Source organism: Azolla caroliniana, unplaced genomic scaffold (genome assembly GCF_043228905.1).
Source record: "Azolla caroliniana isolate FFs.n. ecotype wild unplaced genomic scaffold, voAzoCaro1.0.p SCAF_18, whole genome shotgun sequence".
Classification (NCBI taxonomy): domain Eukaryota; kingdom Viridiplantae; phylum Streptophyta; class Polypodiopsida; order Salviniales; family Salviniaceae; genus Azolla; species Azolla caroliniana.
Window position 1 is genome coordinate 16170206 of NW_028230453.1, and position 24107 is coordinate 16194312.

The window sequence follows — 24107 nt, forward strand, 5'->3', positions numbered from 1 at the left end:
CTCTCGAAGGCTCGCACAATCCCTTCTCATGTGGTCCATGCTATCGCACCACACGCATCTAAAGGGTTCTTTTCCTTTAGGGCCCCGATGATTCATGTTGGCTAGTGTGACCTTCTCGAACTTCTTCGCTAGCTCTTCAATGATGTCGTCATCAATCTTCTTTTCTTCCACGTTACTTTGTCTCAGCGGCTCAGCTACTTTCGGCGGTCTTACTTTCTCCGTGGTAGTCGGTCCCGTCAAGTCGGTGTCATCAACCCATTGGCGACGCTTGTCGAGCCTATTGCATGCCCGCTTCACCGCGATCCAGTCCACTACGAGCCCATTTGCTTGGGTATCATCTTCGAGAAGAGTCCCCAACTCCCGTCTATCCTTTATGTCCACGGCCTTCAAGAAGTACAAAGTCTTGTCCTCTTCAAGCAACACTTGGTCCATATTGGGGAGACGACTAAACATCTGGTCGAATTCGTCGTACACCCTCGAGACGCTCATCTTCTTATTCTTCTTCTCTATCCACTTCATCAGGGCATGTCGAGTCATCCTCGTTGAGTCTTCTGTCACGAACTCCGCTAGTATCGTTTTCTCGAACTCGGACCATGTTGTCTTTCCTTCTTGAAGCTCGATGACGCGTCTTTGGATGTTGTTGGCGACAACTCTCTTGAAGCTCGCGATTTGACGTGCCTCGGACACGTCCCTTTGATTCATCTCCCTCTTATATGCATCAAGGAACTTCGTAACGTTCCTTCCATCGAATTGGCCCTCGAGCTCTACGACACGATCGACAGCCTTCTCCACGCTCGCGTCGTTGTCCCGAGATCTCATCATTTGCTCGACGATTAGCATCATCCTTTCGAGCTCTCCCGCTTGGTTGTTTGAGGACGCCATCTCCAAGTATCAATCTCGACTTGATCCTTCCTACCGCCTCTTTCACGTCGGGTTCACCACTTAATTATGTCGTGAAGATCCGTCACTACGCGCGGATCGTGAGGCGGAACCGCCGGGGTTCTGGACCAGAAGGATTTAGAGTCGATACAAGCTTTGGCGAGAAAGTACTTAAGATAGATTGGGAAAGAGAGAAGATGAGATTACACGATTGATTTGATAACGAATTTCTTCTTCTTAATTTTCATAAAAAAAACCGTCCTTTTTCTCCTCCCCCTTCCCTCTTTTATAGATGCTCTCATGCATCTGAGGGTACAAGACATGCATTAAGTATTACATGTGGTGCATGCTAACCATGTCACTCATTTTAGCTCTCATGTATGAGAATTTACATGTAAAAGTACAATGATAGAATTATAATTTCAACTAACTACCATGGCTTAATGGTAAGCCAATTGACTCCTAACTTGGAGGTGCAAGGTTTGAATCCTTACTTGCCCTCCTTGTATATGTAAATATGTATATATATTTATATATTTATTTATGACGCCGGTTCGCCGGATACCGGTGCCGGATGCCGGTCCGGTTTTGGTTGGCCAAACCCCTTTACGAGTAGCTAGCCCACCTCCACTCTTAGTTCAAGTTACCTTGAACTCTCTATGCTCCACACATAGACACAAAGATAATATCTTTTGCTCCACCTTATATATGATGAGAACTGTATTTGTCGTGCCTATGTGGGATATCTCACAATTTTCTCCTTTCCTTTTACAAACTTTATACCCTCATATCTTGACATTTAGTTGTCCGTTTCTCATGTAATAAAGTGCATTCGAAACCTCCATCATTTTGTACTTAGATATTAAATCTATTTAAAATGTTATCTTCACAATTATTGTACTACGTGATTCATACTCGATTACGTACGTTTTATAGGATTTTCACACTATTGCCGAAAATCTTCATGACAACGCATTGTGGGCAGACCGAACTACGCATAGTTTGGTAACCGGGTTCATGCTGGCAAAGCTGGTGTATGGGAAGAAGCCGATCATGCCGATGGAGCGGACGATTTCCTCGTGGGCGGTGATAGATTGGAGAGACGAGATGAGCCAGGAAGAGTTGTTGGTTGCGCGGATTCGACAGCACGAGCGAAGACCGGAGGACGTGCAGCGGGCGAAGGCGAAGTTGCATGCAGCAAGGACGAAGAACAAGGGCTGGTTCGACCAAACGCACCGGTTGTGACCAAAGAATATCGAAGAAAGCGACTGAGTGTTGGTGTACGATAGTAGGCTCGACAACCAACACAAGGCGATGCGGAAGTTCGCGAGGAGGTGGTTCGGGCCCTACGCCAAAACGAGCACAAACGACAACGGCACTTACCATCTCACAGAGCTCGGCGGGACGCAAATAGCGGTGCCAGTGGCCAGGAAGAGGATCAAGGCCTTCAAGAAGCGACACGAAGGCGAACCGGACCCGGCAAGTGCAGACCACGACAACGATTGGGCCGGAGCAAACAGTGATTTGGAGAGCGAAGGGTGAGCACGGGCCGGTCTTCTCCGGCAAAGGATCTGACTTGGCGCATACCGGTGGATGCGCGGTTTGGTGGGGGTGAATGTCCTGGAGAAAACCGGCCTTAGGCGGAATCAGTGTAAAAGGTGCATGAACCGGCCCTTACACGCGCGTACAAGTATTGATTAGTTGTACATAATTAGGAATAGGTCAGCTGATGTAAATATACTAGGTAGTACACATTTATTAACTAGGAAATCGATGTGTATCTCTGTTCGAAGGGACAACGAATAAGGATGATGTATTCAGGATATGACGGCCCTCCCCGACGGCCTATAAAAGAGAGGGGAGAAGGCTGAAACAGGTATCACGTTTTGGCGAGGACGGAGTGTTGTCGGATTGGGGACCGAGCCTTCTCCTCCTCTATCATTGTTCTTTACAGGTTTCTGGGGCGGTTTCCCTTGCTTCGAGGAAAGCCCGAGTGCTTCCGGCAGAGGCTCCATTGTATGCGTGCAAGTGTGTGTGTGCGTTGGGTCTATTGTCGGCGTGCCAATTAGAATCTCACGGGCGTTGTAACCCTTTATAGTTGGAATTAATTCTCCAGTTCATTGTCTCTCTGTGTTTCTGCATGTTTTCCCCTTTCACTGTCTGGTGGGTGTGCATCTCTATTCATTCTGTACACGCGGTCGTGATCCATTTGGCTAGTAAGCGCTGCTTGCCGGAGGCCAGTGTTCGCCAGTTTGGCGCTTATGCTCTCCTCTCTCCTCTTATTTCTTGCACTCCTCGGTCCAAGGCCTCTATGGTTCCGCCTTAGTTTCATACGCGAGAGCGTAACAACATGACAACGTCAAAGTTTTAAAAACGGCAGTTCTAAAACGTAGAATACGTGTAGAATACATCAGAGTATTCTAAAATGTACTCTAAACGTAGAATACGCATTTTTTAACAACTATGCTTCCAACAATTCAAAACCAGAGTCAAAAAGGAAATAGGCCGACATATTCGATGTCTTCGATCGGACGGAGGTAAAGAATACTGATGAAGAGAGAGACAGAAAAGAGATAGAGAAGAGAAAAGGAAGAAAAAAGAATACTTCAATATACCATTAAGAAAAGAATACAATACTCTTATACTCCAAGACTAACAACCCCAAATAGGTATTGCAATATGCTATTACTAAAATAATCTTTCCGCCTTCTTCTACTAATCGTCTTCTCACTTATTCTAATCTTCTTCTTCTTCCTCCCTTCTTCTTGTAGATCTTCTATTCCGCCTTCCTTGGTAACTATTCTATTCCCCCCTCGTCTCCCCAATTGCTAAGAATACCCTCATACTTATAGGTTTTTAGTTTCGTTATTCTTACTTTTTCTTTTCTTTTCTTTTACATATCCTCGAGTTTGTGTGGTGCGTTTTGCATATCATTATTTCTGGTTTGTCATCCAAATTTGTCATACAAGAAAGCTCTCTTTGTCAGCTTTCTTATGAATTTTCTCTTTTGAAATTTGGATAAGAGATGAAGAAGTTATGAGCTTTTTTCTCTACCTTGCTTTTTCTGCATAATTTCCTGCGATTTTCTTCTTTTTCTTTTTTTCTGCTTTTCCTACTTTTGAAAAACGCCTCTAACTGTATTTCTTTTCAATTTCATTTATCTTTTAACCCTTGGACCTTTCATATTGTGCTTTATTCTTCTATACCTTCGCATCCAATGTATTTGTCACGGTCTTTTCCTATGAGCAAAAATCGACTTCACAAATACTTCTCTAAGGCTTTCATGACATAACTCCGCAAAGAAGGAATTTGACGAGAATATTTGTGTCGACATACACCGCTGTCATGGAAATCCGCATGTACATGTCGGATCAAGCGGGACCAGGGGGTCTAGGACTAGGGAATGGAGGAAGAGAGGCCACTGGGCTTACAATGGTTATCCGGTCTGGTCATCGAAGGCCGGATACTGAGCGGTCGGGCTCGCAAAACCGAATCCTATCCGGTACTAACGATGGTCTCCAAAATCTAAGCACACCTGCCCTCAAGAACACGATTCCTTGGTCACCACACACCATATACAAATATTGGCGCAAACACGGGGAGACCGAAAACAATGGACACATAGAGAGAGAGCGAGAAAGACCGGATACATCAAAACCCAATAATCAATCAAAGCAGAGAAAACAGATATAAGGCCGACCTCAGGCCGGATACAGAGCTTGGAGCTGTCCGAGCACACACACGCACAGTGATGAGACTCTGGTCGAGAGCACACATGCTTCCTACGCGAGCAGAGGCCTCACCAACACCTCACCGAATACATAGAGTAGATTACATAAAGTTCTTAACATGACATCAAGAATACATAGAGTAGATTACATAGAGTACATAAAGTTCTTAACCCAATCCACTCTGTTATTGATTTGTCTCAAAATGTTGAAAATTCAACACTTACAACAAGAATCCATTGAATTGCATCAGGTACTAGATGTATAGAGTATAATCTAATGCAATGCATTGTGGTTCTAAGTCATGCTTCTTGTTTGTCTTTGTGTTGTGTCTACAACCACATTTAGGATCCGATGCATTGTATCGGATTTTCAATTGGAAACAATTTGAAAAAATAAAAAATTCTTGGATTTTAAACTAGAATCCAATGCAACACATTCAATTTTTGTTGAAACTTTTATTTTATTTTTTTTACTTTTTTCATTTTTACCATAAAAAAATTTTTAAAATGGATTTTCAACTAAAATACGATGCACTACATTGTATTTTAGTCTATAGGGCTAGAATCCAATGCAATGCATTGGATTAAAGTGGAAAATCCATTTTTCTTTTATTTTTTTCAATGATTATTTTTTTGTTTCAAATGTCCAAGTGTTAAATGTGTTAGGAATCGACCGGCCAAAACCGGTTTCGCGTTCATATTCGTGTGCAGAAACCAAGAATTAGTACACAGTCAAAGACGTAAAGACAAAGAGACGCCGATATTTTACATGGAAAAACCAAAAATGGGAAAAAAACACGGGGGTCCAAAAACTCCGAGAAAACACATCACTATAGTAGAGAGGAAGTACAGATACAGAACTCGGAGGCAACGACCTCGAGTTCTCCTTCGTTTGACAGTCGGTTACAGAGTTACACTCTCACTCTCTCAATCCTAGTTACAGAGGCAACTACCTCGTTCTAACTTTACAATAATGATCACACACATACTAAAGTTTGCCCTAGTTGCTTATATACTAGTACAACTTTCGGACTATTTACAAAGTATAGCCCACATGACTTATTTCGACTATTTACAGATATAGTTCCTCATCAACTCGGCTCTTCTCTCTTCCCATCCGGAGGGACCTATTTCCCAACAAACTCCCCCTTCACTATGGCATGGGGTACTTCACCAGTCCGACCCTCTATCGGCACGCGTTCAGTTTTGTAGGAAATAGCGGGGAATATTGCTCGGCCACAACCGAGTCTTGAATCACTTTGATGAGAATCAAACGCAAAAATGGGAAGTGGGGAGTGAACGCACATACACACATAAACAACGATAGAGAACACACGATGTTAACGTGGAAAACCCTAAATGGGAAAAAACCATGGGAGCCCACAGACTCCAAACTATCACTATATGAGAAAGGTACAATCAAAGACTCAGAGGCAATGACCTCGAGCTCTATGTCTTCGCCAACCAGAGGTTACAATAGAAAACTCGTTCTGTGTGTGTGTGTGTCTCTCTCTCACTCACTGTGTACATACTCTATCAACAACCTTCATCACATAAAGTGATTGCCCTAAGTCATATTTATACTTATATGGCTTTAGGGCTATTTACAAATATAGCCTCGATGGGCTCACAATGAAACATATTTATACATATGTTTTTCAATGAAACATATTTACACATATGTTCTTGGATCCGGTTTGCACTGGATCCATCCGAATTCACTCAATCTGGTTTCCGCGTCTCATCTGGAACCCTTCCGGATCCGATTCCTTCATCCGGCTCGTCCGATTCTCATCCAGATCCCATCCGGAGGGACTGAATTCCCAACAAACTCCCCCTTCACTCCAGCATGGAATTTCTCGTTAATCTGATCCGTCTTCTGCATGCGTCCAGCTTGTTGTTTGAAAGCACCTTGGTCATCATATTTGATCTGTTCTCCTTCATGTGGATCTTCGTCAACACGTAGTCTTGATCTTCTACCTTCTCCTGAAGCCAGTGATATCTCCTCTAGATGTGCTTGGTCCGGGAATGGTAGGCCGCATTCTTCGTAAGTTGGATGACACTTTGACTATCGCAGTAGAGCCCGAATTCCTCCTGACGGATCCCTAGCTCTCCGATGAAGTCCTTCATCCAGATTATCTCCTTGCTAGCCTCCACAGCTGCCATGTACTCCGCTTCCGTTGTCGACAATGCAACAGACTTCTGCAGCCTCAACTACCATGATACAGCTCCCCCTACATAAGCCATGACATATCTGGATGTAGATCGGTTGGTATCCCCATCGGCCAACATAACCGAATCCGTGAATCCGTCAAGTTGGGGTTTACCGGAGCCGAAACGGAGACACATACTCGAGGTGTCTTTCAAGTACCGGAGTATCCACTTGACCGCATTCCAGTGCTCTCTTCCCGGATTGCTCATGAACCGGCTAACTACTCCGTAGCATATGCAGTATCCAGCTGGGTGCACACCATTGCATACATTAGACTTCCGACGGCAGAGGCATATGGTATCTTCATCATATCCAACTTCTCTGCCTTTGTCTTCAAGCTCTACTTTCCGGAAAACGTGCAATTTTCCGGAAGTGATGATCCGACCGGTTTCACCTCCGACATGTTGAACCTTTGAAAGCACCTTTGTCACGTACTTTTCTTGTGACAACCACAACAACTTCTCCTCTCGGTCCCAGATGATGTGCATCCCTAAAATCTATCTTGCCAGACCCAAGTCTTTCATTAAGAAGATCCAGTTTAGGGCCTTCTTCAGCGTTTGTATCTTGACTTGGTCTCGTCCGACGATCAACATGTCGTCCACGTACAGGAGCAATATCAGGAAATCTCCTCCGTCAAATTTCTTCACAAAAACACAATGATCGGCTCGCATCTTGTGGTACCCTTGATCCGTCATGAAGGAGTCGAAATTCCGGTACCATTGCTGGGGGGCTTGCTTCAATCCGTACAAGCTCTTCTTCAGCCGGCACACCAGGTGCTCCTTCCCTTTCTTCTCAAATCCTTCCTGTTGATGCATGTAGATGTCTTTTTCGAGGTTGCCATGTAGGAATGTCGTCTTGATATCCAGTTGCTCTACCTCGAGGTCCATGCTTAATGCTATGCTCAATACCGTCCGGATGGATGTCATCTTTACAACCGGTGCAAAGATCTCACAGAAATCCACACCTTTCTTCTGTTGGAAACCCTTCACTACGATCCGGGCCTTGTACCTCGGTGGATTTCCGGTGTCTCCTGGTTTCAGCTTGTACACCCACTTATTCCGGAGTGCCCTCTTTCCTTTCGACAACTTCGTCAATTCATATGTGTGGTACTTGTGCAAGGAATCCATCTCGTCTTGCATGGCACTTAACCACTTGCGGTTGTGGGTGTCTTTCTTTGCTTCTTTGAAGCTTTCCAGCTCCCCCTCATCGGTCAGCAGCACATGTTCTACATCCGGAAATCTCCGGGGGGCCCTTCTCTCTCTGAGAGGATATCTTCGACCTTGGTTTTCGGCAACTGGTTCCTCCGTTTGTTCCTCATCCTCATCCAATTCGGGATCTTGTCTAGTTCCGGTGTCTTCTTCTTCTTCTTCTCCGGTCGGTTCGGTTTCTTGTTCGAATCCGGCCGGTTCATCGAGTGTCATCAAGTTACCGGCTAACATCCATTTTTCAGTCGGGTAAGTCCTTGTGTCCTCAAACTGGTTTTCATTTGATGATCCGAAGTTCATCATCTTCTTCTTCGACTCCCAGTCAGCAATGGTCCTGTCTTCCATGAAGACTATGACTCGACTCCGGAACACCTTCTTGTCAACCAGATCCCACACCCGGTAACCGAACTCATCATCGTCGTATCCAAGAAATATGCATGGTTGGGTATTCGGATCCAACTTTTCTCTCTTGTCCTTTGTGACATGCACATATGCAAGACAACCAAACACCTTCAGATGCGGGTAAGATACATCTTTACCGGTCCATACTTTCTGTGCTGAGTCTCTTTCCAGGGGTGCTGAGGGTAATTTGTTTATCACATAGGTTGGCGTCATCAGCGCCTCAACCCAAAACTTCTTGGGTAACTTGGCATGTGCTAGCATGCTGCAAACTCTCTCCATTATGGTCCGGTTCATCCATTCAGTCAACCCGTTCAATTCCAGTATCTTCAGCACAGTAAGTTTGACCCGGATTCCCTTCGATCGGCAGTACTCCTTGAACTGCCCCCGGTATTCTCCTCCGTTATCTACTCGAACTACCTTCAGCTTCCGGCTGGTTTCTTTTTCCACTCTCACGTGAAGCTCCTTGAAGACAGACAACACCTGACCCTTTGTCTTCAATGGTGAGACCCATAGCTTCCGACTGTGGTCGTCTATGAACGTCACGAAGTACTGTGATCCCGCATGTGACTTCGTGACCACTTGACACACATCGGTATGCACCAGCTCCATTGGTGCATTCCGTCTCATCAGTGGTCTAGACCGGAAGGAGGTTCGGATTTGCTTGCCGACCAAGCAATCGGTGCACTTCTCAAGGTGCATGTCTTTCACCTCCGGAATGAGGTTGTCTTCGGCAAGTCTTCTCATCCCCTTCTGGCTCATATGACGCAACCTCTTGTGCCATAGCTTACCGGCAGTGTCGGATGCTACGTTCACTTCTTCTCGGCATATCCGGGCATGCATCAGATACAGTGTGTTGATCTTCCGGGCTCGAGCCACAATCAAGCTTCCTTTGCTGAATTTCATGACTCCGTTCCGGATGCTACCCGTGTAGCCTTCATCATCTAGCCAATCGGTTGATATCTGGTTCACCCGAACATCCGGAACGTGTCGAACTTCTTTCAGCAGCAATTTGCATCCGGTTGATGTTGTCAACAACACATCTCCTATGCCGAAAATTCGGCATGTACCTTCATTCCCCATCCGGACACAACCGTGATCTCTGGCTATGTAGGATGAGAATCATTTCCGGTCCAGCGTTAGGTGGAACGACGCCCCAGAATCGACAACCCATGTTGTCTCCTCGCCGACAAAGTTTAACTCATTCTCCTCGGCAATGAGCATTAGTTCTTCTTCACTTGTCGCGATCGCCGACATTCCTTTCTGATCAGGACCTCTCTAGTCCGAACTCTTTTTCGGGTCGGTGGTGTCGGCCCCTTTCTCTTTCTAGAAATGTTGACAATTCTTCTGGAAGTGCCCCAGCTTCCCACAGTAAAAGCAAGTGGGCCTTCCCCTAGACTTCGACCTCGTCCCCGATTTGTCCCAGTTTGGGGACTCCGATACCAGCCTCTTCCCTGGTTATGGTCATCTTCCGTGACCAAGGCCTTCAGATTGGTTCCGGACTCCCGGTCCTTCCAAAGAGCTTCTTCATCTAATAAGCTTGACTTTACCCTCGCTAGGGACAACTACTTTCCTTCCGGCCCGGCATTGCCCAAAGTGACAACTAGCGTCTCCCAACTATCTGGGAGGGAGCCCAAGAGGAGCAATGCAAGTACCTCGTCGGCTAGAGGTACTTCAAGCAAAGTTGTTTGGTTTATGAGCCCCTAAAATGCGTTCATGTGCTCCGCCATGCTGGATCCGTCCTGATACTGGAGCCTCACTAGCGTCCGGTGTCGTGATCTTTTCGACACATAGTGTGAAACCACCCTCAAAAGAGAATAAAATAGTGGTCCAAATAAACTAATTTTCTCAAGTCAACTATAGTAATAAATGAAAGGATAAAAAGTTAGAAGAGGTTTTCGAAAGTAGACAAAAATAGAGAAAAAGATGGGAAAAGAAAAGTTAGTCGTGGTTATGAGCAGCAAGGTCGAGTAAAAAGCTCATAATTTCCTTGTCAAATGTCCAACTTAGAAAAGAAAAGATGCATAAGAAAGCTAACCTAAAGAGCTTTCCAGAATATCTTGCATGTAAAATTTGAGGCTAGAAAACAGAAATAGTGAGGAAAAGATGAGTCGACTCATATAGACAAACTTTTTTTAGGGGAAACAGGCAAGCAATCCTAAACCTATAAATAAGAGCCTATTCTAGTGAAGAAGGGGGGGAGGGAGAAGGAACACGGAAGCTCTACTAAATTGGAAAGCGGAAGAAGAAGGATCAACAACATCGAGAGGCATCATCAACAAAGAAACTCCTTCTATACTCCACTCTCTTCTTTCCTCCACCTCTCTTCCCCCATTCCTTTATACACAATCCTTCATATTCGCATCCAACCCATTGTAAAATGATTCTTATATTATAAAAGAATCTATTATATTGATATAAACAAATGTTTTCTTTCATCTACTTGTCTTATGTGTAAATCTTGATTGTGCTTGTTTGTTATCGTCATTTGTGCTTATTTTTTTGTGTGTCTTGTGACAAGGGAGCGTTTCAGGCTTGCCCATGCACCTCTCCTTTCACAAAGGCATTCAAACTTACGTGTCTTGCGTGTTAATGTAAATCTTGCTTGTGTGTTCGTGCGGCTTGTGGCAAGGGAGCATTCGGGCTTGCCCATGCACCTCTCCTTTCACAAAGGCATTCGAAATTGTGTCTCCCATGTGTAAACCTTGCTTGTGTGTTCGTGCGACTTGTGGCAAGGGAGCGTTCGGGCTTGCCCGTGCACCTCTCTTTTCACAAAGGCATTCAAAACTCTATCTCTCGTGTGTGTAACTAAGGCTTTTCCTTGTGTGTTTGCATGTCTTGTAACAAGGGAGCATTTAGGCTTGCCCATGCACCTCTCTTTTCACAAAGGCATTCGAAACTCTATCTCTCATGTGTGTAAGTAAGCCTTTTCCTTGTGTGTTCGCGTGTCTTGTAACAAGGGAGCGTTCGGGCTTGCCCATGCACCTCTCTTTTCACAAAGGCATTCCAAACTCTGTCTCTCATGTGTGTAAGTAAGCATTTTCCTTGTGTGTCCGTGTGTAAGCCTTCCTCACGTGCATTCGTTCACCTTGTGACTAGGGGTTGATTCGGGCTTGCCCATGCACCGCTCCTTTTCACAAACACATTTGAATACTCGTGCCTTGTTTGTGTAAGCCTTCCTTGTGTTGTGTATGTGAGCCCTATTTCCTTCCTGTCCATAACCTCGGCGGTTCCACCTCACGATCCGCACATAGTGACGGATTTTCACGACACTAGAATACCGAAACCCGATTCACGGCGCTTTTACTCTCCAGCATGGTGCCGATTTTCTCCCAAAGCACATGAGCTTTACTTTCTTCATTGAAGTTGTTGTACATGCTCATGTCGATGAAGCACTGGATGTACGCCGTTGTCTTCATGTGCATTAGCTCCCATATTGCGGCATCAATCTTATCCGGTTTCTTGTCCCCGAACTGTACCAGCAGCTAGAGATCTTTTACCACGAGCATGTCCCTCATCTTTGGCTTCCACACTGGGTAGTTGGAGCCGTTGAGCTTGAACATGCTTCCGAATGACCATTCCCTTGTAAGCTCTGATACTAGCTTGTAGGAAATAGCGCGGAATATTGCTCGGCCACAACTGAGTCTTGAATCACTTCGATGAGAATCAAATGCAAAAATGGGAAGTGGGGAGTGAAGGCATCTACACACAAACAACGGTAGAGAACACAGGATGTTAATGTGAAAACCCCTAAATGGGAAAAACCACGGGAGCCTACAAACTCCAAACTATCACTATATGAGAAAGGTACAAGCAGAGACTCGGAGGCAACGACCTCGAGCTTTATGTCTTCGCGGACCGGCGGTTACAACAGAAAACTCGTTGTGTGTGTGTGTGTGTGTGTGCACGTCTCTCTCTCTCTCTCTCTCTCACTCACTGTGTACACACTCTATCAACAACCCTCATCACATAAAGTGATTGCCCTAAGTCATCTTTATACTTATATGACTTTAGGCCTATTTACAAATATAGCCTCGATGGGCTCACAATGAAACATATTTACACATATGTTCTTCGATCTGGTTTGCACCGGATCCATTCGGATTCACTCAATCTGGTTTCCAGGTCTCATCCATAACCCTTCCGGATCCGGTTCCTTCATCCAACTTGTCCGCTCCGGCTCGTCCAAATCCCATCCAGAGGCACCGAATTCCCAACAAGTTTTTTGGCTGACAACACCTTCATCCGCATGTCCGATCCATTCTCAGTCGTGTGAAACTTCATCAGAGCAAACTCCTTTTCTTCTACTCACTCTTGGAGCCAATGATATCTTCTCTGGATGTGTTTGGTCCTCGAATGGTAGGTGGCATTTTTCGCAAGGTGGATGGCACTCTGGTTATCGCAATGGAGTTGGAATTCCTCCTGGCGAATTCCCAGCTCACCGATAAACTCCTTCATCCATATGATTTCCTTGCCGGCTTCCGATGTGGCCATATATTTGGCTTTCGTGGTCGACAGCGCCACGGCCTTCTACAGCCTCGATTGCCACGAAACGACTCCCCCCTGCATAAGTCACTATGTACTCGGACGTGGATTGGCTAGTATCCACATCAGCCAACATGTCCGGGTCAGTATAACCTTCCAGTGTGGGGTTACCCGAACTGAAACGAAGACACACGTTCAAGGTGCCTTTTAGGTACCAAAGTAGCCACTTCACGGCAGCCCAAAGCTCTCTTCCGGGGTTGCTCATATATCGGTTAACCACGTCGATTGCGTATCCTATGTCTGGCCTAGTACATACAGTGAAATTATTTCTAGAATTCAAGTTATTCGACACTAGAAGCATATAAGGTATTCACATCCGGAGGTCAAGAACACGAACCAAGGTCTTGAGGATAAGTCAAACTAAAAGCAAAATACATGGAGAAAAGTAAAAAAAGAAAAAAGCGGGCCACCAAAACAAAGTCTGAAACTAACGCTTATAACTCTTTCGTTTGGAATCCAAATATAATGTGCAAATATGGGTTAGAAAGCTTGTGAAGTCAGCTATATGTAGCTTTTTAAATCACTAAATGTGGAGCTTGCATGAGGGAGATATGATTATTAGAAGATCGTTGTGTCATAGCTAAGAATAGGAGATGGAAAAGCTCTAAAATAAGTGTGGAAAAGAAAGCAAGGGAAACTTATCTAGTAGAGGAGAACTTCATATAAAGCAAGAAGAGTAAGGTGGTGGAAAGGGGGGTCTCTTTCTTGTGGTGATTTCTTTCCAATTCATGTAGTGTTGTTAGAGTTCTTATCGATAGATATTTGTAGTTGTATCTTCTTTCTTCCTTCCTTCTATCATGATCATTCATGATCAAAAGATCTTTGTAGTTTTAGATTTATATATCTTCTTTATCTTTTCATTCTATCATCACTCTTTCACATATCATTGCGTACATCAGGCTTCCGACTGCCTTTCACATCTCTGCCTTCTCAATTTTCAATTTTGGACATTGTTCTTTTCTTAGCTTGTAGTTTGTCGGCAGTGTCGAGTCAACCAGTTTCACGCTTTCCATGCTGAATCTTTGGAGCACCTTTGTCAGGTATTTTTCTTGTGACAGCCACAATAATTTCTTTGTTTGATCCCGAACAATGTGCATCCCCAGGATTTGCTTTGTCGGACCTATATCCTTCATCAAAAACGATCTGCTCAAGGCCTTCTTTAGCACTTGGATCTTCATATGGTCTCGTTCGACAATTAGCATGTCATCCACATACAACACAAGGATGAGGAAATCTCCTCCGTCGAATTTCTTCACAAATACGCAGTGATCGGCCTACGTTTTGTGGTACCCATTGTCGGTCATAAAGGATTCGAACTTCCGATACCATTAACGAGGAACTTGCTTTAGTCCGTATAGGCTCTTCCTTAATCGCATACCAGGTTCTCTTTGCCTTTCTCTACAAATCCTTCTAGCTAGTGCATATAGATCTCCTCTTCGAGATCACTGTGCAGAAATGCCATCTTGACATCCAATTGCTCGACTTCGAGATCCATGCTGGTCGCAATGCTCAACACAGTTCGGATTGACGTCATCTTTACGACCGGGGAAAATATTTTGTTGAAATCGACACCCTTCTTTTGTTGAACGCCTTTCACGACAATTCGTGATTTGTACCTAGGTGGATTTTCGTCATCTCCTGGTTTCAACTTGTATACCCATTTATTCCGAAGTGCCCTCTTTCCTCTTGGCAGTTCGGTCAGTTCATATGTGTGGTTCTCATGCAAGGAATCCATCTCCTCTTGCATGGCAATCAACCACTTCCGGCTGTGGGTATCTTCCTTAGCTTCTTCAAACCTTTCCGGATCCCCCTCATCAATTAGCAGTACACGCTCTTCATCCGGAAATCTTCGGGGGGGCCTCCTTTCTCTTAAGGGGTATCTACGGCCTCCATTTGACACGGTCGGTTCTTCTTCGACTTCTTCGGCTGATTCGAATTTAGTTCCTTGTTTGGCTGTTTCCCCTCGCTCTTTAGTCGATTCTCGATTTTGCCGAGTATTAACTCGGCCAACTAGCTCGGATTCGATTTCGATCGAATTGGCTTCTACTCGATTCAGTCGAGCGTCGACTCAGCTCGATTCGGTAGTTGGAGACTTATTCTCAATCTCCTAGTCGACTATTGTCTTTTCCTCCATGAAGACAATGTCGCGACTCCTGATCACTTTCTTCTCAGCTAAGTCCCATAGCCCATAGCCAAATTCATCATTGCCATAGCCGAGAAATATGCATGGCCAAGATTTCAGGTCCAACTTCCCCCTTTGGTCCTTTGCCACATGTACATAAGCAAGACAACTAAACACCCTCAAATGTCGATATGATACATCTTTGCCACTCCACACCCTTTGTGGAATAGCATCGTCCAAGGGTACTAAGGGTGATTGGTTTATCATGTACGCTGTCGTCATCGGCGCCTCAGCCCAGAACATCTTCGGTAACTTAGCATGTGCAAGCATACTTTGGACCCTTTCCATTAAGCTCTAGTGTCTTCGGCACAATATACTCGAGCCGGATTCCTTGATTTCAGCAATATTCCCCAAACGGTCCACAATACTCTCTGCCATTGTCCGCTCAGACTGCCTTCCGTTTTCGGCCGGTTTCTCTCTCGGCCCTCGCTTGGAACTCTTTGAAGCTCGTCTCGTAGCGAAAGGTTACACACAGACACACAATTTCGACTATGAAGAGACCTTTGCCCCAGTAGCAAAGATGAGGACTAATTGAACCGTGATTGCACTCGCAGCAACAAAAGGGTGGCACCTCCATTAGATGGATGTAAAGAATGCCTTTCTACAAGGTGAATTAGAATATGTGTACATGGTCCAACCACTTGGCTTCAAATCCAGTAATCATCCGAAAGTAGTTTTCTGACTAAAGAAGTCGCTCTACGGCCTTAAGCAAGCACCACATGCTTGGCATTCGAAGATAACACAATATCTTCACCAAATCATGACAAATTCCGACAATTCCTTCTACGTAAGAAGCGATTATGGAAGCTCTATTGTCATCATCCTATGCGTGGGTGATCTAGTCATTGGAGGTGAGCATCTAGTCGACATCAACAAGGTCAAGTCCCTCCTCTTCGGCAAATTCAAGATGACAAACATGAAAGAGCTCCACTACTTCCTCGATATAGAAGTAATTCATACCTCGAATGGCATCATGATCTCCTAGTGGCATTACATTTTGAACCTACTGTATAAGTTCCAAATGACTGAGTGTAAGTCTGTGGCAACCCCTCTCGACCGAAACCTAAAGCTAGCTGCCAACTCCAGCACAGAAGAGTGTGAGCCTACTCAGTATCGGAAACTGATCGAATGCCTTATCTATCTCACAATCACTCCACCTGGCCTCAACTATCCAGTCTATCTCCTTAGCCAATTCATGAAAAAACCACATGACATTCACCTAGATTGTGTTAAGCGAGTATTATGATACGTGAGCGGGACCTTAGTTTATGGCATTCTCTACAAGACCGCAATGTTGATTCAACTCAAAGGTTTCACAGATGTTGATTGGGCCGGCTACAGAGCCAGCCAATGGTCAATCTCAGGGTTCGTCTTCTCTCTCGACAGTGGAGCCATCTCCTGGAGTAGTAGAAAACAACCAACCGTCACACTTTCAAGCACAGAGGCCAAATACAAGGCACGGTTGTGGTTGCATGTGAAGTCGTATGGCTTAAGCAAACTCTAAAAGACCTTGGCATCTCCATCAACGACCCAGTCCTAATCTACAACAACAATCTTAGCAAAATCCACTTGGCTCGAAACCCAATATTCCATGCTTGGACAAAGCACATCGAGATGCACTACCACTTCATTCGAGAACGTGTCATTGCAAGGGATGTCGACCTTCAACATATCAGTACCAATCTTCACACGGTTGACATCTTCACAAAAGCTTTGGGGACCGACAATCTTCGGCAATTTTTGACCTACAACTTGCCAAGCTTGAGGGGGGGTGATAGCCAACCTAACAGCTGACTCAATCATGACATAGTTGAGTTTGAAGGGGCGTGTTGAGAATCAAACTTAACCTAGTCTATTGTGTGAACACACCTTTTGAGAATGTATGAGCACTCAATGGTCAAATGTCACCACTACTCTCTAAACATTAAATATGTGTCATAGAATTATATTCAATGACACATAACTAATGAGTTCCCACATTCCCCATGACACATGAGCTTCTATAGTTGTTAGAGAAAGAGTGGGTGTTTTAGTGAGAGAATGTAGAGAGAGGGTGACTCCCCTCCTTCCTTTGTACATTTGAGTCTTCTATCTTCTATCCATATGTCTTGTGTCTCTTGTCCTCACAAACACACACACATCTAAACTATACCGCTGAACATAATTACTCAACGTATTTATTTACCGTTTCTCTATGTTGTTAGTCTATATTACGCAACTCCTTTCAAAGTGAATATTATCAACACATTCTCATATGTTGCCCTATATTAAACACTTATCAAGAAATCAAATGTGCAACATTATTCAAGTAAATTATATCCAATATTGTAAAGCACATTCTATTAAAACTTAGTTTAGAACTCAAAACATATGGTTATCTAACAAGCAATCAAAATAAATTTATTGCTTGGGTTTACAATTAGTGAGTGAATGGGTATTCATATAGCATTGTGTTTATTTCTATAAAAAGACATCCAATTTTGTCAATGAAATCCCTCCCTCCATTGGCATTTCAAGAGACAATCCCTAACTTCAAAACAAATAATCATGTCTCAATTAACAATTGGCAATGGTTCGGTTTGGTTCAAGAGTGTCCAAACCAAACCACGAAATTGTTAAACTAAACCATTAGGTATAAATCCAAACTGTTAAACCATTAAACCGCTAAAACCACGGTTTCGTGGTTTGGTTTTGGTTTTCAACTTAGGTCAAAATTTTAATTTTTTTATTATTTCAAATTTTAATTTTTCAAAATTTTAAAGATTTTTCCTAAAATGTGAGAATTAGGCTTAAAAATGATAAGGTTATTTAAAGAAACAAATTTAAAATTTTATTAAAAAAATTATAAATTATTTAAAAACCATCAAACTGTTAAACCCAACCACGGTTTCAAACCCTTAAAACCGAACCGTTCACCCCCAAACCGAACCGAACCATTTAAATCGTTAAGTCGCGGTTTCGCGGTTCAGTTCGGTTCAAACTGAACCGTTGCCGATTGTTAGTCTCAATTTCCATTTTTATCATAGGATACTTCAAAATTAGTCTTCCTTTACCTCACAAAATGAGCATTCATTTTTTGTCCACAAAAACGAATGTATCTAAGAAAAGGGATACTCATGTTGATTGTTCCATCACATAGTTCACTTTGATTTTATACACAACTTTGATCCTCTTAATACTCACTTGTCTTCTTCCTCTTTCCTCCTACAACTTACATCACATTAACTCTTACCATCTTTCTTGTTCCCCCTCTATCAATCACTTTTGCAACCGTCTTCAATGTTGGTTAAGAAGCTTTATGATGGTAAAATGCTTCACCCTCATGTATATACTATCTAGTAGCTTAAGTGCATGCGCAAGAGGATCTAATTATCAAATTACTATCAATATTAAAGGACACCTCAAGTGAATGTAAACAAATTTACTAGCTAGTACAAAAGCTACAACTTTTGTGTTCTATATATACTGTTTTTACTCTAAATAACCTACTAGGCTTCTCTTGCAAATAAGCTTCTTGGCATGAGTTGTACAATTTGTCTTCTTCCTTATTTACCAATTGTTCCCTTTGGCAAAATTTGTATTATTTCGTTAAGAAAACTCTTATTTTATGAAAAACAACACATTTAAGATTTTTCCATGCTTTATGGCTATATAAATTTATAATGTATTTATTTGGTTCTATTAAGTTTGGAATTTCAATAACTCTATGACACCTTTATCTCAACCATTTGGTGATCTTTTTTTCTCAAAGAAAATCATTTTATTTATGTTTTTACATGCAACGTGTGCCCAATTACTAAACAATCAATACTTTAATATTACCATTTGTGTAGGTTCTATATGTGCTTGATAGTAGTGCATACTTGGACACTATAGGCAAGAATGGCTTATTGTCCTTTACACCAAGGACAAGCAATATATAAATTTTGTAAGAATATAGACCTTTTATCATCAAAGGAAAACCATGTTAACAGTATATTAATATGCTCCAAACTCTTAGTTGTAAATAAATCTATGTCTATTATGTTGTGATGACCCATAACCATAACTACATTGGCAAGTGTAGTAGTTGTTCTAGCCATAGTTAAGGAGGCATAACACAAGGGGTTAAGGTGTGAGAGTTTCTCAAACTTCAACAATGAATTCGAATACCACCTCATGAAATTTCATATGTGTGGGTGGTCGAGCATTGTTAAGTCTAATAACCATTTATAGGTGAAACAGTTTATTTTCATTGCCTTTGGGCTATTGTATTGTTTCCAACTGATGGGTTGTAAGAAACAAATACAATAGCTTGAACACAATGCAAATAAACTTTCAATTTTATTTTTTATAGTGGACCCTCATTGCTCCAAACTAACCTGAAGTTAGCATTATCATTGCATTACAATGGCTATATGTGAAGTATCCAATCCATATGCAATAATGCTAGTTTTAACTCTAGTGATCAAACTACTAGCACTTCATATAATTTTTAGTTGCTTCAATTTACCATTTGAAGCTCCTTACAAAAATATTTCATCTTCCTTTTGTCCTGAACTCTCTCCAAATTTGCAAGATATTCTTCAAGTTATAATTTTTAGACAAGTGCTTGTTTTTTATAAAACAATATCATTTTTTATTTTACTTTTATGCAAATCAAAGATAGTGTATACAATTAAAAGAGCCCTATCCAAAAGTAATAATAAAACACTTTGAAATGAACCAAAATTAATAACTACATGCAAAGGAACACAACATCTAGATTCTATGATGAATATGAGGTGATGATATTTATTGTCCTCATAACACCATAAAAGTGATTTATGGAACCTTGAAAGAGTGTTTCAAGAGTTTCCACTATTGAGGTTGCTAGATGTGGTAACAGATGAAGGCATTGTCAAATGGCAATGAATGCTTTAGATCATAGTGTGAGATGCTCTTCATATTTGTTGTCCTCGTTAGGGTATACACATAAAGAGAGATGATAACCATAACAATACATTAACATCATTAGAAGGCCAAAAACATGAACTTTGGGAGTTGAAAATTGTTTTGCAAGGCAAAGGCATTTTGCTAGGGTTGAGGCCTCATTCCTTCTTTTAAGATCATTCTTCTGTTTAATAAGAGAGCATATAAATGTGCCTAAGAGGAATGACTGAACATGCCCAACTTGGGCAAGTTGTGTGAGGTTGTTGAAGATGATAACCTATGGCAGGGAACACTATCGTGAATGTTTCATATCGTAGTGTGAGATGCTTCCCATTCTTGATCTCATGATGGATAAGGTTTGCCGACGCAATTTGCTCTAGTGGGCATTTCCAAGCTTCATTTTCGATTTCAAGATCATACTTATGTGCATAGAGAAATTTTGATTGCTCTTCTCACTTAAAATATCATGGCTAAAGGTAGATGGATGGATTTTGTTATTATCGTCGAAGGTCTAATATGATCTATCGGTCAATCAGTGGAATCATTTTTACATCCAATAGTTACTCTGGATGTTCAAGAATTTAAATGATAAATGTTGCAATTGATGGTGTAAATTGTGTTTGTGAGAGAAATCTATGTATGAACTGGATTGAGATATGTAGAAAACATACTTGAATGTGGTCGAAAGCACCATTCATTGTATCAAAGTGATTCTTAAACTCACACACTTGTTTGTGGCAAATATGCATAGGGGAAAGACAAAGACATAGAGATTCTATAAGTGTAGTGTCAAAATCTTTGTTTCAATGGGTGGTTGGTTGTGTGCAATTGATAATGCCTTCTCAACACTTTGAGATATTCTTTTAGTATCTAAGGTGTTGGAGATTATGGTATAATTGGCAAATGTGAAATGCCTCTATTTTTTATATAACGAATATGGGGTTGAAAAGTGTATTCGATAATTAAAAGACATACTAATAAATGATAATTTTCCTTATTGGAAACTTATGGGAGGTTGTAAGATGAGCAATTAGAGATTTGTAGGCTAGCAAGACATCATGTTTGTCATTTGCATTGGCCTTTATCACTTGGGACTATATACCCCTATAACGATGGATGCATCTAGATAGAGATGAGAGGTGTCACGAGAGCAGTCATTGATTGATTTTGTGGTGATTACAAAGGATATTGTAGCCCATGTATTATTATAACTCGATTGATGCTACAAGAAGAGAGAGAGAGAGAGAGAGAGGGAGAGGGAGGGAGAGAGGGAGAGGGAGAGAGAGAGAGGGAGAGGGAGAGGGAGAGAGATGGGTTTATAATGAGATGGGGTTTTCATGTGATCAAGACAGGTTGGTATTTTGGATTGATGCTACAAGCCAAGTCACATATCATCATATTTGACCCTTGAATTGGTGTGTAGGGTGGGATTGAGTTTGTAGTAGTAGTATTTAGATCCATAGAAGGGTTCTATACTTTTTTGTCAATTTGTCATAGTGGTGTTTTCTCTTTTGTAATGAAAGCCATTATTTACGGAGAGAGAGAGAGAGAGAGAGAGAGAGAGAGAGAGAGAGAGATCATTTTCCTATTTTTGAGATATTGGGGATTGCATCATAATTGTCATACACACAATGCTTTTGTATTTGATGGTAGGCATGAAGTAAAAGCATATCTATGAAAGTTGAAGGGAGTACTAATGTGGCAATTTTCTTTATTGGAGCAAGTGAAAATTCTTTCTTCAGTGGAGTGTTCGACTTGCCTATTGGCAATTCAACATGTTCCACTACCCATGTAGTGTAATTAGTGGATGACCATACTCCATTGTGACAACCATTGTAAGTAGTTTTTTTCACACATTTATGGATATAATTGTGTGTTTTCACCAAAATAGAGAGAGAGAGAGAGAGAGAGAGAGAGAGAGAGAGAGAGAGAGAGATTACATAAAAGACAAAGAGATATATCCCTATAGAGAAATGAATTTGATCAAGCGCACATTCTTTTGGAGATACAATGGCAAAAATGAAATTTGGTTTATTTAATTTGTGATACATGACTAGATACACAATTTTTTTAATAGAATGACATGAATGGAATGTTGAGAAATAGTAAGGATGAAGTGAACACAACATTCCATTTAAATCTTTGGACCAACCCTAAATTCCAATATATGCAAAAGAAAATCTAAATATTTTGGCATCTCATTGTACTAGATTGGTGTCAACTTTAGGCATTGTATGCATATGAAAGTTGTAACTTTATCGTAAGTGGGTTGGGTGTGGAGCTTGTGGAGGTTAGTTCAACTCAATGTCATGTCTCATACTTTTGGAAACTAGTCTGGCATGGCTATGAAAAAGGAGATGCGAGATGGTGACATAAACAAAACCTTGATCTTTTATATGACTTAGTTGGCCCAATAGTGGTAATTACAAATATGATAGTAACACAAAAGTATAATAGACATTTAAAGTTAGTAAAAGATGCACACATAATCTAAAATAGGAGTTGCTTTTAACTAAATAAGCATAAATCAATTATAACAATTGTATAAACATTGAGAAAACACGTATAAGACGCCCATGTTTCGATATATTCGTAGTGTCGGCATATCACAAATGAGATCAACAACAATAATAAATAATATATTATATAGCCAAAAGCTAGCATATCTCGAACAAAAGAATAAATCACAACAATAGAGGCCATAATGCTTGTTCCTTCACAAGATTGCAACAATTACACACTTTCAAAAGTAATGTTACAACATACCACGCAAGGCACTACGATGGTTGTACAAAAATCCTGCTTGGGTAAGTGGTTGCAACAATGTTCATCGAAGCGCTTCATTTGATAAATTTTGCCAAAATACTTATTGTATCAAAAGAGGGATATTGACAAACTCTATGCGGGCCACTATTCTCTTTGGATTTTGTCTATCATCCAATGTCTCATTCAATGGTTGGTAAATGGAAGCATCTAAGCGTTGACCACACCCTGAGTACACAAACCATGAAAGTCGGGTCAAACACGCTCTATGTAGCCCAAGAGGTCGAAATACCTCTTTCTGTATTAAACACAAACCCATTTTCTTGCTATATTCACAATTAGTTGTTTTCAATTTGATTGTTGATGGCACAAAAAGTTGACGCAACTAACAATACAACGCTTCTTCATAAGAGCATAAACCATGGAAGGTTAAGGGTAAACACTCTCTTTTTGGATACATAGTACCTCAATTTTCTATTCTCAATCATCAATTTATCACATGACTGGCTATTTTTTTACGTTTACATGCTATTTGGTGGTCTCAGTGCGGATCTTGTCTGGATCGAAATAGTGTGAAATCATCTAAGATACAGAATTGTCCCCAAGACCTAAAGAATGAAAGGGTTTGGGGACACCCTCTATGTATATCAATTACTATTTCCCTAGACCATTGCAACCCAACTTGGTCTGAATCATATCTCAATCGAAAGAGGCGTGAAAGCATATGAGGGCAAACAACGCCTCCTTGACAACCCTAAATAATGGCCATGGGTCAAGGGGCACGATCTGTTGCTAGAGTTATTCCCCAAATCTAGGGGCACAATTTGTTGTTAAGAGCTATTCTCCAAATCGATGTGCACCGAATCAGAGGCAAGGGAGAGAGGGGGTCGAATAGAAGTAGTCTTCTCGAACCAGTAGGAAACATGAGGAATCCAGGAAACATGAGGAATCCAGGTTCGACCAGGGCCAGACCATGAATTACCCGAGTGAAATCCTTGTTTTGTTTTTAACAATCAAGCAAGAACCAAGTCCATGAAGAGAGGAGATAAGCAAAACCACAAGAAAACAAATGACCTAGAAAAAGCAAAAAGCAAAAAGAGCAAAGCAGAAAGCAAGAGGAAAAAACAAAAAGAGCAAAGAGCAAAAAGCAAAAAGCAAGAAAGAGCAAAAAGCAAAAAAGATCAAAGAGCAAAAAAATAGAAAGCAAAAACAAAATAAAAAAACAAAAAATAAAAGAGCAAAAAACAGAAAGCAAAAACAAAAAGTAAGAGAGCAAAAAAG

General features: G+C 41.8%; 1 protein-coding gene across 1 annotated transcript in view; it reads left to right on the top strand.

The window, feature by feature from the left end:
* LOC147852523 (protein ROLLING AND ERECT LEAF 2-like) overlaps positions 1-24107 on the top strand; it is an 80399-nt gene that overhangs the window by 49684 nt on the left and 6608 nt on the right. The window lies entirely within an intron of this gene.